Source organism: Pygocentrus nattereri, chromosome 10 (assembly GCF_015220715.1).
Source record: "Pygocentrus nattereri isolate fPygNat1 chromosome 10, fPygNat1.pri, whole genome shotgun sequence".
NCBI lineage: Eukaryota > Metazoa > Chordata > Actinopteri > Characiformes > Serrasalmidae > Pygocentrus > Pygocentrus nattereri.
In genome coordinates, this window is record NC_051220.1 from 5,521,511 (window position 1) to 5,535,720 (window position 14,210).

General features: G+C 39.9%; 1 protein-coding gene across 2 annotated transcripts in view; it reads right to left on the reverse strand.

The window, feature by feature from the left end:
- Positions 1 to 14,210, reverse strand: part of crybg1a (crystallin beta-gamma domain containing 1a) — a 107,150-nt gene that overhangs the window by 68,101 nt on the left and 24,839 nt on the right. The window lies entirely within an intron of this gene.

Genomic DNA, 14,210 nt, shown 5'->3' on the forward strand with positions numbered 1-14,210 from the left:
AGTAGCAATAGCTAGGAGTCCAGTATGAGTAGTAGTAATAGCTAGGAGTCCAGTATTAGTAGTAGCAATAGCTAGGAGTGCAGTATGAGTAGTAGTAATAGCTAGGAGTCCAGTATTAGTAGTAGTAATAGCTAGGAGTCCAGTATGAGTAGTAGTAATAGCTAGGAGTCCAGTATTAGTAGTAGTAATAGCTAGGAGTCCAGTATTAGTAGTAGTAATAGCTAGGAGTCCAGTATTAGTAGTAGCGATAGCTAGGAGTCCAGTATGAGTAGTAGTAATAGCTAGGAGTCCAGTATTAGTAGTAGCAATAGCTAGGAGTCCAGTATGAGTAGTAGTAATAGCTAGGAGTCCAGTATTAGTAGTAGCAATAGCTAGGAGTCCAGTATTAGTAGTAGTAATAGCTAGGAGTCCAGTATTAGTAGTAGTAATAGCTAGGAGTCCAGTATTAGTAGTAGCGATAGCTAGGAGTCCAGTATTAGTAGTAGCAATAGCTAGGAGTCCAGTATTAGTAGTAGCAATAGTTAGGAGTCCAGTATTAGTAGTAATAATAGCTAGGAGTCCAGTATTAGTAGTAGTAATAGCTAGGAGTCCATTATTAGTAGTAGCAATAGTTAGGAGTCCAGTATTAGTAGTAATAATAGCTAGGAGTCCAGTATTAGTAGTAGTAATAGCTAGGAGTCCATTATTAGTAGTAGCAATAGCTAGGAGTCCAGTATTAGTAGTAGCAATAGCTAGGAGTCCAGTATTAGTAGTAATAATAGCTAGGAGTCCAGTATTAGTAGTAGTAATAGCTAGGAGTCCATTATTAGTAGTAGCAATAGCTAGGAGTCCAGTATGAGTAGTAGTAATAGCTAGGAGTCCAGTATTAGTAGTAGCAATAGCTAGGAGTCCAGTATGAGTAGTAGTAATAGCTAGGAGTCCAGTATTAGTAGTAGCAATAGCTAGGAGTCCAGTATTAGTAGTAGTAATAGCTAGGAGTCCAGTATTAGTAGTAGTAATAGCTAGGAGTCCAGTATTAGTAGTAGCGATAGCTAGGAGTCCAGTATTAGTAGTAGCAATAGCTAGGAGTCCAGTATTAGTAGTAGCAATAGTTAGGAGTCCAGTATTAGTAGTAATAATAGCTAGGAGTCCAGTATTAGTAGTAGTAATAGCTAGGAGTCCATTATTAGTAGTAGCAATAGTTAGGAGTCCAGTATTAGTAGTAATAATAGCTAGGAGTCCAGTATTAGTAGTAGTAATAGCTAGGAATCCAGTATTAGTAGTAGTAATAGCTAGGAGTCCATTATTAGTAGTAGCAATAGCTAGGAGTCCATTATTAGTAGTAGCAATAGCTAGGAGTCCAGTATGAGTAGTAGTAATAGCTAGGAGTCCAGTATTAGTAGTAGCAATAGCTAGGAGTCCAGTATGAGTAGTAGTAATAGCTAGGAGTCCATTATTAGTAGTAGCAATAGCTAGGAGTCCAGTATTAGTAGTAATAATAGCTAGGAGTCCAGTATGAGTAGTAGTAATAGCTAGGAGTCCATTATTAGTAGTAGCAATAGCTAGGAGTCCAGTATTAGTAGTAGTAATAGCTAGGAGTCCAGTATTAGTAGTAGCAATAGTTAGGAGTCCAGTATTAGTAGTAATAATAGCTAGGAGTCCAGTATGAGTAGTAGTAATAGCTAGGAGTCCACTATTAGTAGTAGTAATAGCTAGGAGTCCAGTATGAGTAGTAGTAATAGCTAGGAGTCCAGTATTAGTAGTAGTAATAGCTAGGAGTCCAGTATTAGTAGTAGTAATATCTAGGAGTCCAGTATTAGTAGTAGTAAAAGCTAGGAGTCCAGTATTAGTAGTAGTAATAGCTAGGAGTCCAGTATGAGTAGTAGTAATAGCTAGGAGTCCAGTATTAGTAGTAGCAATAGCTAGGAGTCCAGTATGAGTAGTAGTAATAGCTAGGAGTCCAGTATTAGTAGTAGCAATAGCTAGGAGTCCAGTATTAGTAGTAGTAATAGCTAGGAGTCCAGTATTAGTAGTAGTAATAGCTAGGAGTCCAGTATTAGTAGTAGCGATAGCTAGGAGTCCAGTATTAGTAGTAGCAATAGCTAGGAGTCCAGTATTAGTAGTAGCAATAGTTAGGAGTCCAGTATTAGTAGTAATAATAGCTAGGAGTCCAGTATTAGTAGTAGTAATAGCTAGGATTCCATTATTAGTAGTAGCAATAGTTAGGAGTCCAGTATTAGTAGTAATAATAGCTAGGAGTCCAGTATTAGTAGTAGTAATAGCTAGGAATCCAGTATTAGTAGTAGTAATAGCTAGGAGTCCATTATTAGTAGTAGCAATAGCTAGGAGTCCATTATTAGTAGTAGCAATAGCTAGGAGTCCAGTATTAGTAGTAGCAATAGCTAGGAGTCCAGTATGAGTAGTAGTAATAGCTAGGAGTCCATTATTAGTAGTAGCAATAGCTAGGAGTCCAGTATTAGTAGTAGTAATAGCTAGGAGTCCAGTATTAGTAGTAGTAATAGCTAGGAGTCCAGTATGAGTAGTAGTAATATCTAGGAGTCCAGTATTAGTAGTAGTAATAGCTAGGAGTCCAGTATTAGTAGTAGTAATAGCTAGGAGTCCAGTATGAGTAGTAGTAATAACTAGGAGTCCAGTATTAGTAGTAGCAATAGCTAGGAGTCCAGTATGAGTAGTAGTAATAGCTAGGAGTCCAGAATTAGTAGTAGTAATAGCTAGGAGTCCAGTATTAGTAGTAGTAATAGCTAGGAGTCCAGTATTAGTAGTAGTAATAGCTAGGAGCCCAGTATTAGTAGTAGTAATAGCTAGGAGTCCAGTATTAGTAGTAGTAATAGCTAGGAGTCCAGTATTAGTAGTAGTAATAGCTAGGAGTCCAGTATTAGTAGTAGTAATAGCTAGGAGTCCAGTATTAGTAGTAGTAATAGCTAGGAGTCCAGTATTAGTAGTAGCAATAGCTAGGAGTCCAGTATTAGTAGTAGTAATAGCTAGGAGTCCAGTATTAGTAGTAGTAATAGCTAGGAGTCCAGTATTAGTAGTAGTAATAGCTAGGAGTCCAGTATTAGTAGTAGTAATAGCTAGGAGTCCAGTATTAGTAGTAGTAATAGCTAGGAGTCCAGTATTAGCAGTAGCAATAGCTAGGAGTCCAGTATTAGTAGTAGTAATAGCTAGGAGTCCAGTATTAGTAGTAGTAATAGCTAGGAGTCCAGTATTAGTAGTAGTAATAGCTAGGAGTCCAGTATTAGTAGTAGTAATAGCTAGGAGTCTATGAAAAGATCAGTGTAGGGTGGGTGGCTAGTCCAAGGAAGAAAACGTTGTATCTCCAAAATGGTAACTTTACAGGAGAAGGAAAAGACCTACTTTACTTTATTGTTTTCCAAATCAATTTGGGTCATTTCTTTTTGTCCATTCATCATAACATTTACACACAATGTAAAGAGCAACAGGTATTTTCAAATTATGACAAAAATGGAGATACAAGGTTTTCTGGCAACAACAGTGGACTATAATCCCTTTTTTGTCGGTATCTTGTGAGCTAGTTAGAAAAATAAAGGTTTGTTTCCAGATTTCTATTCAATGTCCACAACCAAGAATTTGGCAACATAGCAAAAACACACTGACCCTACACTCATTGTCCATTTAATCAGCTGCACTTACTGTGTAGCTGCACTTTGTAGTTCTACAGTTACAGACTGTAGTCCATCTGCTTCTCTGATACTTTGTTAGCCCCCTTTTACCCTGTTCTTCAGTGGTCAGGACCCCCACAGGACCACCACACAGCAGGTACTGTTTGGGTGGTGGATCATTCTCAGCACTGCAGTAACACTGACGTGGTGGTGATGTGTTAGTGTGTGTTGTGCTGGTATGAGTGGATCAGACACAGCAGTGCTGCTGGAGTTTTTAAACACTGTGTCCACTCACTGTCCACTCTATTAGACACTCCTACCTTGTTGTTCCACCATGTAGATTTAATATCAAGGACAGTAGCTCATCTGCTGCTGCACAGTTTGTGTTGGTCATCCTCTAGTCCTTCATCAGTGGTCACAGGACGCTGTTGGCTGGATGTTTTTGGTTGGTGGACTGTTCTCAGTCCAGCAGCGACACTGAGGTGTTTAAAAACCCCAGCAGCACTGCTGTGTCTGATCCACTCAGACCAGCACAGCGCACACAAACACACCATCACGTCAGTGTTACTGCAGTGCTGAGAATGATCCACCACCTACACAATACCTGCTCTGTGGGGGTCCTTCGAGAACTTTTTTTAAGATATGCTATATGTCACACTATTTCATTTTTCTGAAGCTTAATAAGTCGCAACAGACAACCAGACGAGCCACATTTAGAAAAACAAATGTAAGTGTTAATATCCACAGTATACTCATCAAAGCAAATTATCACACATTATCACATAATTTATCACAATAACGAGAGGAAATCCAGCTCCACTCTTGATTCAGAGCTTAAAAAGAACTTTAAAAGTCCACAGGTGTTTCTGTCCATCCTTCCACTGTGAGAGGACAACTCAGTGCTATGCGTCTGAAAGGATGTGTAGCTGCCATGAAGTCCTCACTGAGAAAAGGAAACACACATCGAACAAAGAAGCTCTTGGTGTTCTTAAAACAATGGACTGACCACCCCAGAGTCCAGACAACATCACTGAATGTGTTTGGGATTATTTGGATGGTAAGAAACAGAAAATGCAACCCACTTCTAAGGCTGAACTATGGAGTTGTTGAAAAATATTCCTGCGGATTTATTTGAAAAACATTTGAAAATGGAAAAAGAAATAATCATATATTTATAATAATTAATATATCAATGTACAGTAAAGTGAAATCCTACAAAATTTTAAAAAGATGATTCTTCAGGGGTTCTTTAGTAACGCAAGTGGATCTATGTAGATCCATGAACACCCAAAGAACCCTCTGCATGGTTTAAGGGTTCTTTGCATCGTTAAAGGGTTCTTCAGACTGATGAAGAATGTGTTGTATATGGTTCTATATGAAAACTTTTTGAAAAGGGTTCTGCTATTGGTACAAGCTTGACATGTGGGTGCTATACAGAACTCTTTTCAGAAAGGTTCTTTATACACTATAGTTCCAAAAGTATTCGCTCGTCTGCCTTCACACGCATATGAACTTGAGTGACATCCCATTCTTACTCCATAGGGTTTAATATTATGTCGGCCCACCCTTTGCAGCTATAACATCTTCAACTCTTCTGGGAAGGCTTTCTACAAGGGTTAGGAATGTGTTTATGGGAATTTTTGACACGTTCTTCCAGAAGCGCATTTGTGAGGTCAGACACTGATGTTGGATGAGAAGCTCTGGCTCACAATCTCCGCTCTAATTCATCCCAAAGGTGTTCTGTTGGGTTGAGTTCAGGCCAGTCAAGTTCTTCCACACCAAACTCGCTCATCCATGTCTTTATGGACCTGCTGTCATGTTGGAACAGGAAGGGACCGTCCCCAAACAGTTCCCACAAAATTAGGAGCACGAAATTGTCCAAAATCTCTCAGTGCTGAAGCTTTAAAAACATAAATTGTTATTCCTTGTGAAGAAGTCTATGAAAACTATGGTAGCTATAAGTTATAATAATAAAGTTGTATATAGTTATGATGTAGCGTCTCATAATGAGAAACATTCATGTAATTATGATTTAATATCTCACAATTACTCACTAACAATAAGACTTTTTTTTACATAATTATGAAAAAGAGATACCAAATCTCATAATTATAAGATACTAAGTCATAATCATGCCATCATTTCCATTTAGAGGGGGAAACGGGCTTCTATAGCAAACAATGTACCAGAGGGTTTGTTTTCCATGTTCGGCACGCAGTCTGCTTGGCACTATGCAAGAGTAATGCTTTCCACTGTACCGCTGGTGCTTGATTTTCAATTTGGCCCGAATTTCTGACCATCGAGGCTAATCCACTACAAATTAAGAGCGAATGCGTTCTGCATCAGATCCTTTCAGAGCCTCAAAGAGAGCACTGGCTAATCCAGGAGCGGAGGGCAGTGCAGCCGAGCCCTAATGAATACAGCACAGTAACGTTAATCCTAACGCGGTCATATGACAACAGGCAGTTCCGCCGCTGGTTCAGACTCCAGTGAACAGAAAGCCGCCAAAGTCTTGCAAATCTTCAATCCCAAAATGTTGGTGCTCATGAATCGTTTCCTAGACTGGTTCAAGTCACTCTTCTGGAAGGAAGAGATGGAGTTAACCCTCGTTGGACTTCAGTATTTGGGGAAAACCACGTTTGTCAATGTGATAGCTGTGAGTGTTTTCATCAGCCCTCTTCTTAAGAGTTCCTTTCGTTGGAACTAAGGGGCCGAGTCCATTTACGTGGCCTACCACTTCGTGGCTGAATTGCTGTTGTTCCCAATCACTTCCACTTTGTTATAATCCCACTGATGGTTGACTGTGGAGTATTTAGTTGTGAGGAAATTTCACGACTGGACTTGTTGGCGTCCGATCACGGTACCACAGTTCTGAGTTCCTGAGAGCGACCCATTCTTTCACTAATGTCTGTAGAAGCAGTCTGCAGGCCTAAGTTCTTGGTTTTGTACACCTGTGGCCATGGAAGTGATTGGAACACCTGAATTCAATGATTTGGATGGGTGACTGAATACTTTTGGAAATATAGTGTAGTTTATATACTGCATCAGATGTTTTACTTCAAGGCAGCTGACAGCTAATCAATGTTCATCCACATAAAATGACGTTTATGAACCTGTGAGCCCTCACAGCACCTTCCATCACTGCCTACTGCTGTTTCGCTTATATTAACATCTCCCATCAACATTTCATAGTCATGGAAAACTTTGTTTATTGCACCTTTAAGCTGTTTATCATAGAAATGCGCCAGTGTCAAATTAAAAACGTTCAATTGAGCCTTTCCAAGCAAATAAACACAGCGGCTGACTGACCGTGAATGTAAAACAAAAGAAGCTTTATTTCACAAGGTCTCTGGAGTCATCTCAGAGGAGTGTGTCTTAACCTGCACAGACAGTGTCAGGAGGAGCTTTAGGAGCTGCTTGTCTGGATATGATTTCAGCCCCAAAGCCTCTTTTACTGTAACAGATATGCACCGTCTGAGTGGCGGGAAGGTGTCCGAATGGTTAAGTGACAGTTTATTACTCACTATGCAATTCAGAGGCGGGAAGTGGGAGGAGTGGGAGGAGTAAACACTACCGAAAACCAGTTCGAGGTGAAGTGAACGTTGGAGCGAAGCTGTACGAGCACACAAAACAGCCTAGTTTACTCTTTTAGCTACGCCGTGCACTTCTGTCCATTTCGAAAGTTCGCAGTAAGTCCAACAACAGAGCCACAAATCAAGAGTATAAGCGAGTGAGATGACAACTGGGATATAATGTGCATTCCCCATTTTATACATTACGGTGCAAAAGTCAGAGAGCAGCCTTCATTTATTTCCTTTCTAATCAAAGTAGCTCTTAAGCATAAAGCTGTGCATTTTAAGAGTCAGGAAAAAAGCAGCAAACGTACAGTACTGTGCGAAAGTCTTAGGCACCCAACACACATTTTCAAAATCGATTTATTTGTGTAGTTTGTGTTTATTTGCTGAGAAAAGTGTTAATATTGGAATAAACAAAATGTATAAAATATTAATTAATAATGATTTTATATATATATATATATATATATATATATATATATATATATATATATATATATATATATATATATATATAAAATAAATAATCATTTTCTGGATGTTTGTTTGTTTACCCATTTCCAAGCCTCTCCTCGAGGAAGCCCAGTATTATATGTAGTTAAAAAGCAGCTCCTGGTTTGACCAATCAGAGCTCAGTAAATTGAGCTCATGATGTCACTGATGATATTAAAGAGTCTCTGTGGTGGCTGTGAAGGTGTCGAGGAAAAATATGGACCCAAAAAATTCTTGTTATTTTTATTGTTTTTATGTTTGAATTTTGAATATGACTTTATTCTGATGTATACTGTGATAAATTATTTAAACATTTGCTTTAGATGCCTAAAACTTTCACACAGTGCTGTATTACATTAACTAGATGGCATGTAGAGTATGAACCAACTCCCTGTTTAACTTAAGTGTAACAAACTGCAGCGCATTCAGCAGAAAGTAGCGGCTCCAGTCAAGATCTTTAAGGCCAGCTCTGATCCCAGTTTTTCTACAGTAAAGTAGGTTATGACCAATTTTTCATCAGCCATTTTTTTATACCTGAGGCTTACACTGTACAGGTAGCCCAGTTCCAGTACTATCTATTAGCCAGGACTCCAACATAAACAGCATTATTTACATTTTATAGGGCCAGACTGGCATTTTAAATTCCTAAATGAAAAATGTGTAGTCTATTTAAGAATAATCAGGATTTTCGAATATAAAACAGGATTATATCCCACTACTGAGCAGCCGCTGGTGTGTCCCAAAGCAGAACGCTTCTCTTTTGTTATTTTTATCTAGCGCTAGTAGGCAAAGCTTCTGCTAAACTTTACTAATGCAAAAATGCAACAATAACCAAACTGTAGCTATGAATGCACATCAAAAACATGTCTAACATGTCTAACACAACCACAGCTACCGACACAAAACACCAGGCACACCCATTTATCTACACCAAACAAATGCTTTTCACTGTTTAAAAGGAGGCACATGATTTCATCTGGCTGCTGTTCAAAGCCGAGACCAAACCGATGAGCTCTGAGAAGGTACAGTGTTTGTCAGGCTGTTTTTATGACTTCACGAGAAACGACACACAAGTCATTCAGACACAACAGGAACTTCAGCTTACAGAGAAACGTAGGTTTCTCCAGAGTTCTGTAGGCTTGACTGGTAAACAGAAGGGGAGGCCGTTTCCGTCTTAGCCACAGAACTGAGCCTCCTGATCAGTTTGTTCTTATGGGCAGATAACTTTTCCAACAGTTCAGAGCATTTCCACATGCACAGGTTGAACAGAAATGCACCAGAAACACAGTAACAGCAATAAAAAAAAGATAATATCACAAAAATGACTCAAATCAGGGCAGGCCCACAGTTTATTTACACACTTCTATAACCTAAGAATAGCTCAGCCAGTTTGCACTGTGGTCCTTGTAGTTACTGAATAATATGCCTCAGTATCTAATAAGCCTGGAAATTTCCGGGGATAAAAACACACTATAAGTATAATGATTTTTGCTTTTATTGAACATAATGAGGAGAAGAACCAATCACTGAGATGCCATTCTAGAGCAGAGGCCACTAACAGGCTGGCCGTGGTCCGAGTCCAACCCAGACGCTGTCCTATGAGGACCTGGACCTATAACCAGTAAACTATGGATAATTATTTAATCCGCGTAACATTTGTACTCATTACGGTGCGGCTTTAGCGGCCCAATCACATGTGACGCTACTCAGCCGATCAGATCTGTGCTTTCCGATGAGAAACGAGACTCGAGTGAGTGACACCACACAGGGGAGGGACGAAGCGAGAAACAGCAGTCAGAGAAGAAAGTGAGTCAGAGGGAAGTCAGAGTTGAAATCTGACTGAACTGGACTTTATTTGATTTGATATTCAGTTGTTGACTGTATAAGATGTTGATATTCCTACTCGGCTACTTCAGTAAACAGTACATGGTACTGAACCATGATGCATGTTAGACATTAATTTACCCCTGATCTACAGAAAAGTCACAGTGGTGGGAATAGGAACCAGGGTTCACCATGTCTGCAGAACAATATAGCCATTTTATTTACTATCCAAAGCAACCTATTAACCCAAACATGTCCTCCCACCACATATGTAATGCTGATGAAGGAAAAATAGTGATAAATAAAAACATCTCTTCACCATGAATGGAATATTTTTTGAATAAGTACTTCTTATGCTGCCTTCCGCCTGATGACCGCTGGGATAGGCTCCAGCACCCCCACCCTCCCCGCGACCCTGAGGCTTAGAAAATGTCTGTGTGTGTGTGTATGTGTGTGTGTGTGTGTGTGTGTGTGTGTGTGTGTATATATGTGTACTTCTTATGCTAAAAGATTCCCTCAAAACTACTGTAAAACAATTTCTTAAGACATCAGGCAGGGCATTCATAATCATTTCATGTAATAACTTTGAAGGAGCTTTTAGAAGCATTAAATTCTTCAGATGTCTGGTTCCTATCACCACCACTGTGAGCAAGTCTGACGTATATACGTCTTACGTATCAAACCATTCTAAAGGACTTTGTGTACATCTTAACCACTGAATTAAGCAGCAATGTTGAGAAACTGGTGGAATTGCTCTGTGAAACAATGTGACCTGGTAACCTGGCATTAGCGGTCAGACCCGCATGCGCACATGCTACTCAGTAACGTCACATGAATGAATCACGAACATCTTCAGCAAACAGACTTAGCGAGCTGAACGAGCTTTGCTGAGAAGATCATTAACTCTGATCAGCTCTCAGCTTCATTATTAGGAGAAAAAGGTGAGATGAGCTGCTTTTCCACTGTTTACAGGCTTTAGCTTCTCTTTGGCGCTGTTGCCATGGCAACGCTGAATGATGGCGCAGTAGAAAAAAGTACATGAATTCCGATCTGAGCGTCACATTAAGGTCTCATGGCCATGAATCGGACACATATCCGATCTAAGACCACATATGAAAGTGGCTCAGGTCGGAACTGAAAAGATCAGATTTGTGTCCACACAACCCTGAAAACACCAGATCTGAGATTAGGCCAAAAAATCGGATTTGTGCCACTTCAACCTGGTAATGTGAACACAGCCCTACTCTATTTTTGCAGAGTTACGGCGCTCTAAATTTCTCTGGCTCTCCGGAACTTTCACCACAGGCAAGCATCTAGGGTTGGCCTAAGTCGGATACAAATTTGCGAGATTTCAGGGTCCAGGATCTCAGTTCCCTGAAGGCTAGCAATGCGGGCACATAACGCTCTACTGACCTTCGTCAAAGATTTTCACAAGTCACTTGTTGCAAATGTAAAGCGTTTCCTTCTCCTGTGGTTTTATTCATGATATCGTCAGCGGCCAGTCGACATCGACTTGACTTCCACTGTGTAACTATCGACTTCTGAAATCTGAAGTCATGCGACATCTTGACGGATCGACCATTTCTGGGCCGGAGAGGAAAATGAGGTGGATTACATTTGTTTAAATTAACGACACTCTAGGAGAGAGATCAACAGAGACAAAAACAGCGGGTGAAATAGGTGAAGGGAGACAAAGAGATGAAGATAAACACCGATTTGTCTCTTTATTAAGTACCACTGAAAAAATCACACGGCAGTGTGTAAAAAATCTGATGCTTCACCTCACAACAGTTTTCAAAGCTGTGAAAGTGAATTTGCCCTGAAACGTGCTGATCAAATCAGCCTCAATTAATTTGATTTGACAAATTCAAACGACTGAAACCTACATAAATAAAACATTACAGCACTTCAGAGACGCAAGACGATCATTTTAAACGGGTTTTTTTATTCAATGTGCATCATTTGAAGTGCATCCAAAACTGCAAGTCTATCTCACAGGTAGAATTTGAACCTGCCAATCACAATAAATCCCAGACCAATTCTGCACGGGCAGCTTTTTGCATGTTACTAACTAGGTATGTAGATATGTAGACACGTCATACTTGCAAAAAATGCCACACGTGACATTCAAAACATACACATTCAAAACACTCGAAAGTATTTAGACACATTGTCACTCTAGTATTTATTTTCATTTACCCTTTTTACAGCTTGTTTTGAGTCATCTATTCTTTCGTAATACCTACATTTCAAGCGTGTCAAGCTGAACAACAGCACCTGTTTCATTATATTTCACAAAATACACAACAACAGTGGCTGCAATGCTTTGGCTTAAGGTCGCGTTCATCTTCAACTGTCTTGCTTAAAGGATTAGCTAAGCGAAAAATCAAATTGACACAGTGTTCCACATACCGCAGATACAGCTGATGAGTCAAGACATGTTTGGAGTCCAAAGTTTAGACCTGGATATGCGAGTTGCCAACAAACACTAGAAGTCAATAGTCACCCAAATGCTTTCCGTAAACACTTCCTCAAAACCTGCCCAAACCGCATTCACGTCTTCAGTCAGATCTTGCAGACATGTTGATGTGGTTGATTTCAGTCTGAATTTGAAAAATGCGCAAAACACTAAGGGTAGCCTTGTTGGACATCAGCGTCTGTATTCAAAAACTACCACAGCAGTTGAGTTGCTGACCTAGAATCAGTGTTTGGGACAATGACCGCTTGCGAATACCAGCCTGACAATTTTTATATGTTAACAATGGGCCACAATGACTGTGGTTGGAAGGATTTGAGAGAAGTACTAAGAAAGTAGTGATGGGAAAAGATCTGGATGTCTTTTATACTTTTCCAGAGTTTATTAGTGATGTTAGCCTTGCAGCTCCAGTTTTAGCTAAAGAAGCAAAATCTGGATATCAAATATTTCTTTGCTGATGGACTACATCTAGAAAATTGTGTCCTGAATGACTTAGAATATTGTCACCTTGACTTCCACTGATAGTTAAGCAGGTGTTCTCCTTCTGCTGAAGATAACTTTTTGGGAGTGAACATAAAGTGTCTGATGTTAAAAAGCGTGTCAGCAATAATATTTGCTGAGGAGTTTAACTGTTGCTGGTCCCCACTCAGTCACCAGAAAGGCTTTTCAAACTGATCTTACTGATCTTGTCCTAACCACAATTATATATGCTCTTCTCCAGTGTTTAATGGAGGATTTGCAATATAGTTATACATTACTGTCCAAACATGTGTAATATATTTTCATAAGGTTCATGAGGTTCAGCTCAGTTTTTTTCCAGATATTTACATACAGACAAGTATTAATGTTGTTTTGTTCCAGTCGGTCTGTAAAGCTTCTTACAGCCCGTTTAGTTTGGCAAATGGTGTTGGGTTCATTTCTGGCTGATTCCAGGTTGTTCAGCTGTTCTCCTGTCACAGCTGCCGACTGAAAAGCTGCTCAGTGGTGATGACAGTTTGGGAATTCAGTGTCGTCTCATCTTCAGAGTCGTTTTCTGTTTGCAGCAAAGTAAGAAGTAAAAACGCTCAAACAGCTCAAGCATCTCCTACAGCTGTCAAAGTCGTTGCTTAGCAACGGCATCTCTGCAGAGTGATGGACACTTCTCCACCAACCAGCTAACTGTTGCATAAGATTCTATATAGAATCTTTTTGAAAAGGGTTCTCAATAGCACCAAAAAGGGTTCTATTATTGTTACAGGATTGACATTGTAACCATAGAAGGACGCTTTTTAGTGCTATATAGAACCCTTTTCAAAAAGATTCTATACAGAACCATCCACAGCACATTCTCCATCAATCCAAAGAACACTTCCATGATGTGAAGAACCCAAACTGTTCTTTGAGTGCTCATGGTTATATATAGATCCATCTTGTTTACTAAAGAACCCTTGAGAGTGTAGGGTACAGATTAAGTTTTTAAGCAGGTTTACACCATAATCCTACCGTATAACATTATGCTTCTTATTGCTGGAAATAAGCATGACCTCTAAAGGTTAAGCTGTTATTCTGAGCTGTTTGAACTTGAGGACATCAGAGCAAATATTATTTCTATCAAGGCTGATGGTGCTAGCCAGGAAAAACACTGCTCTTCTATGGAGCAACGCCTGTCCTCCTCCTCCTCCTCCTCCTCGAACGGATAAATACATCCTCATCAAACCTCGAAAAGGCAGGTGTGGCTGAGGTGAGGGCTCAAGGCCCAAACAGTGGAGGAACAGCCATGGTCTGCTCAAAGATCTACAGTAAACAAACCAGAAGGTGCCTCTGCAACACCTGACCTGCTCTGATGACTTGACCCGAGATCAAATGCTCCAACGTGGCATATCAGACTCGAATTTACTCAACTTCAGCAGAGATGATACAAGCCACACTCATCACTCAGGCTGAAGAGACCTGTGTCTCTGTTTATACTACCTCAGAAATCAATAACATCATATTTCCATATAGATAAGGGACCTAGATATGCAACTTATTAGGAACACAGGCCATGATGAGTGATGGTTGTTTTCAAACAGGCAGGTACTGACACAACGGTCACTCATGGGATAATCAATCATGAGAATGCTTCATAATCTTTACTGCTGTCATTACTTCCAGAACTTCTGTTCCATGCTTTTAAGAAGGATCAGGCCTGACACATTTCTAATGTAATACAAGCAGCTGGTTAGGTAACTCAGCAGAGACAAT